This window comes from Magnolia sinica, chromosome 12 (assembly GCF_029962835.1).
Source record: "Magnolia sinica isolate HGM2019 chromosome 12, MsV1, whole genome shotgun sequence".
NCBI classification, from domain to species: Eukaryota; Viridiplantae; Streptophyta; class Magnoliopsida; order Magnoliales; family Magnoliaceae; genus Magnolia; species Magnolia sinica.
The window spans coordinates 25,977,954-25,983,625 of record NC_080584.1 but is presented as its reverse complement, the minus strand read 5'-3'; positions in this window follow the sequence as shown (position 1 = coordinate 25,983,625).

Here is a 5,672-nt window from a genome sequence, read left to right as displayed (position 1 = left end):
AGAATCTTTTCTTATTTGAGAGTGTTGCATTTCTCAATTAATCAACACATAAAATTGTTGAGTTATGAGTAACATCACCCAACTATGTTAACATCAACATAACTTAAATTATACTAAATTAAATAGGATGTGCATTACTCATGTAGCAGTTTATAACAACAATACTGGAGATATTGCTTTTAAAGGATTAGCTCCTTCTGCCCACCAAGAGATGATCGTGACCGCTTATTTGGAAATTCTTAGGATAAAAATTTAATAAACTTTGTGTCTAATATATAGTCTCGACGAGAATCAACACCGTTTTCTGATCAAGACAACATTACATTATAAAGATGGAGCATCACCCCAGTGATCCAGATGGTTCATCTAGTGGACTCTTCTGAGTGGACAGTAGAGAATAATTTCAGTCATCGATTGATAAACCCTTTTTTTTTTAATATATGAACCGTTTCTTATTATATAATAACCAGAGATCCAAACATGACATTTTGACCCCACAGCATGACATCAAAGGACACACTTGATGTAAGTAACGAATATTAAGTATCAAGAATTTTGGTGTATGTAAAAGTTCAACAATAGATACAACTAGAGAATATACATTAGAATAATCCTAACCGTACAGAACCTTGGAGATGAAAACAGAAATGAGAAAATCTTTTATTTTCTCTTTAAAATCTTAGGGCCTTGAAGCCATTAGATCCCCCCCCCACATTCACAACTGTCATCCATTCTCACAACGATATAAATCCAAAATTCGGGTCAAAATTTATACATACAAACAACAACAACAGCAACGAGCCCAAGATGAACAGTTTGAATCATCATGTGTGTTTGGCATAAGCAAGCAACGACTTGAGAGAGGATGACTAGCAAGGTTTATAACATGAAATAATCATGATGTTCTTTACTTCTGGTTTGCACATGTATAATAATGTTCGTGTGTATAGTATCATCATTGGTTCACATGGTTCCCATAATTTATATTTTAAAGATTCTATGTGAAAGTGACACTCCTTTGTTTATGCATGCATGGTGGTTGAAAAAGTTTCTAATACTTGTGTCCCACCCTGATATCCTAGTTTTATATACATCGCAGATCAATCCTCATTATACACAAATGGTGAATATTAGTGGATACCTACTTGGTGTGGCACCACATATGACTTGATCTTGTTGTGTGTGATAGACTGGCATTGTCAATGACATAAACATAAAAACAATCAATAGGCTATAACATCAGTGCATAATTTTAAGCCTTTTAGATGATTTACACAGGTGGTCCAAAAAATACATATACCAAATGTGTATAAGATCCTGACTATTAGATGGTATATGATGGTTCCAGATTATATGGGTTAATCTTTATTGTATATGGATGTTAAGATCAGTGTATATCCTACTTAGTCGGTGCATACGTTCACTTTTGTACATGTGGTCTAAAGAACTTATATAATAAGTATCTACAAGATCTTGACCATTATGTGAGATATGACAACTCTATATTATATAAGTCATGGCCCACAAATTGGGTTGGTGTGGTTTCATTTTGGGCTATTCCAACCAAATAAATGCAACCGTAATTCTTAAATTTTTTTCTAAATCAAAATTCGATTTCAAGATTGTTGAAAATTGAATTTTGGAAAACTATTTAAATTATATAAAATTAAAATAAGAAAGTTAAAACACTTATCAATTTGTATAAGTCGAGGCGTGACGTGAGTCACTCGGCTTGAAAACGAATTTGCTCCCCTTGGACAGCGTCCCAAGTGCAACAGGTTTCCAGAACAATCGACCTCCAAGATACAACGACTATGACCTGGTCCCAGCGGTGCACTCACTGTACACGGGCTCGAACCACTTGTAGTCTTAACCCGAACTAGAAAATTTGATTTTGCTAATCCATTTTAAAAACTTAAAATCAGAAGTCTATTTATAAACTTTGTGAAGACACCCTTTCACAAAGGGTTGTGACTATTGGGTTTAAATCTAAGTGGTGCGACCCTTAAGTTTCAAAAGACACAACTTTTCAAAACAAAAATTGAAAGGATATAACCTTTCAGTGAAAAGACACATCCGTAGGATATTTTGAAACACTAAATTATTTTAAAATAATTTAAAATACAACAGCGGGTTCTGCTATAGCCTTTGGCTGGGAGTTCCTGCACCGCCAATGGTGCCACTTACATGTTTGGTAGAAATATATCCTGTCTATCCTAACTATCCTTACTGCGAGATTACTGCAGGACATGTTATAAAAAACGGGGTGAATCCAAAACTTGAGTGTGACATGAGAGAGGAAAAAACAGAGATTTAGTGACCATGGTTGAAACATTCACGTGGTCACAAAAGCTTCTTATCATGTTAAGTTTTTTATAATCTCACTTTATCTTACTGGGAATGACATTATGAACGGTTTGCATGACATATAAATAACAAAACAAAGTCTAAAAAGGTTTCAATGGTAGGAAGCTTTTTCCCCAATTTTCTCTCTGACATGGCCCACTTAAGTTTTAGATCCATGCAATAAAATATCTCGCAGAAGACATAACAGGTGGATTTCTCCAAACATAACGGTAGCCCCACCTAGCATGCCAGTTGTAGGAACTAGCTGCTAAATGCTTTCGCTGGAAACCCGCATCCGTGAATGTGTTGGGAGCGGATGAGGTAACAGCTTAGTTGGGTGTTACCCTTACCGCATGGGCCTACCTTGATAAATGTGTTTTATATCCTCGTAGACCACTGATTTTTGCAGATTATTTAAAGATGTTAACCAAAAAATTAATCAGATCCAAATATCTGATGGACCATACCATTGGAAAAAAGTGGCGAATGGCCATTAAAACTTTTTTATAGATCACAAAGTTTTAGATCAAGTAATTATTGTATTTTCCATTCATCTAGTTCTGTTTGACTTTATCAACCGATCAGATGGCAAATAAAAATTACAGATATGCTTACATACGGTGGCCATTAGAAAGTTTTAATGGTGAGCATTCAATTATCATTGTTTCTTATGGTATGGTCCACCTACGATTTTGGATGTGCTTAATCTTTCGGACCATGTCCTAAAGTATGCTTGAAAAACGGATGGACGGAATGGATATACAACATATCATCACGATGGGCCCTAACATCCACTGTTACCCGGGTAACACCTCATCCGCAACCGTAAGTGTTATATCCGCATCGTCCATCCAATTTTCAGTGTATGTGTTATATATTTACATCGTCCATCTATTTTTCCGTATTATTTTATAGCGTGAGCCTTTTTTAGGCAGTTCTGTATGTTAAGTGGATCACACCACGTAAAGCAGTGGGGATGGAACGCCTACTATTGAAAGCTTCATCATGGCCACAAAAGTTTAGGATGAAAGCGGAAATTTATAATAAATGTCATCGTGGTCCTAGGAAGGTTTCAATGGTGGGCCTCGTTGTCTCTACTATTTTATGTGGTATAGACTCATGCCATAAAATTAAATGAAAAAAAATAGATGGACGGTGTAGATATAACGAATACATCATGGGGTGGGCCCACTGAACTTTGCCACGTCAAGGCAATACTGCGTTCTACCCTTCGCAGTCCGTCGCATGAGATCCTCTCCAGCTGGAGATTATTCAGTGGGCGCCAGACTCGGATTGCCCACGACGCTGCAGCCTGTAGCGTAAGGTTACTGAGGTCAGAAGATACGTGGGCCAGCGTGATGTTTGTGAGAAATCCATTCCATCCGTAGATTTTTTCTGCTCGTTTTAAGATATGATGCAAAAAAAAATAAAGAGAGGTAGATAAAGAATAAATTAAGCCACGCGAGAGGAAAATGTGGGATGGACATCCACAATTGAAACATTATAGAGCCACGGAAGCTTTATATTAGTAAATTTTTTATGTTTTCACATCATCTCATAGATAATGACCTTATGAACGGATTGGATCAATAATAAACATCAAGGTGAACCTAGGAAAGTTTCAACGGTAGAAATTTCTTTCTCCTTCCTTTTCTTCTTGCATGGCGCACTTGAATATTAGACCCTACTCATTTTACATATGATGTCCTAAAATGATCTGGAAAAACGGATGGACGGGGTGGATTTCTCATAAACATAATGATGGCCCCCACCTAACTTCTGAGTTCTTGCCACAGGCAATCGACGTCCATGGGCACCGAATAAACATTGCAAGGCATGCAATTGAATCTCCAGTGGCTTAGCTGTATCACTGCATCGAGACAGAAACTTACTAAAAGAAGAAAGGAAGTTATTGAATATAGCTAGGGTCTCCTTCTGTACGTCATGTAGTTCAACCTTAGGTTTGTCACTGTCAGTCGTACCCTTAACCGGTAGCCTGCCGCGCCTTTTCCGATCTATTTCATGTCGTAGATCGGTAGCAGGCAGTGGAGTGGTCACACTACCAAAAAATCAAGCAAAGGCTATGGACGTTGACAACTTTTAGCTACGGATTAAATCCGTAGTAATATAGTTACGGATTTAATCCGTAGCTAAAGCCTAAGTGATCTGTAGCTAAAGCATACCTCCTCACCTAAACCTTATTAAACATAGATGGTGCTTAAGGGGATCCATGGGGTCCATTGAAATATATGTGTTTGATCTAAGCCATCCAACAATTCTGATATATAATTTTAGTACATGAGCCCAAAAATTATTTAGATTAAATGTCTAAGTGGATCACACCATAAGAAATAATTAAAATTAAATTTCTACTGTTAATATGTTGTGTGGTCTCCTTACATATTCGATCTAACTCATTTTTTGTATAAGCACTTAAAATAATAATTTAAAATTAATTGACGGAGTGGATATATGAAATACATCACAGTGGGCCCCACAGTCCTAAAACACAACGTCCCCAAGGAGTCGTCCGTCACCTACCCCCTCCATAATCCAAACCCCCTCCCAAAATAAAAAACCCATCCCCGTCTGCCATTTTCTCTTACGCGCAGAGACGCTCTCTCTCTCTCTCTCGCACTCAATCTCTCTCTTTCCCTTGCCCTCTCTCGATCTCCCGCTCTCCCTCACCCTCTCTCCCTGTCTCTTGGCCGCGTGCACCCATCTTCTCAAAACCCAAACCTAAAACTCTCTCTCTGTCTCTCTCGCGTGCACCCTCTCCTCTCTGTCTCTGCCTCTCTCGCACCCTCTCTCTCTCTCTCTCTCTCTCTCTCTCTCTCTCTCGCACCCTCTCCCTCCTCTCCCTCTGTCTCTCTCTTCCTCTCTCTAATCTCTCCACCCTACCACGCAATCCACATCCAGTCGGTGGTGGTAGGGTCATCACGCAATCCTCGTCCTTTCTCGCTCTCGCCATCTCCTTCTTGCTCGCGACCTCACGACCAGCAGCTCTCTCTCTCTCTCTCTCGGCAGCGGCAGTGGTATTCTCCTCTTCCTCTTCTCTATCTTCTTTTTCTTTTTCTAATAGGGCTTCGAAATTAAAAATCTCTAATTGGAGATTTTTGAAATTCCAAATCCCTAATTGGGGCTTTTTGAACTTTCAATCCGTAATTGGTATTTCTGATTTTGTAATTCCTTATTTCTGGAGGAGCTCTTTCCCAGATTGGGATTTTGTATGGTTGATTATCATTTACCGTGTCTGGAGGTGAGGAACTCGAAATTGAAAATCCCTAATTAGGGTTTTTTTTTTTTTGTTCTCATCATGGATAATG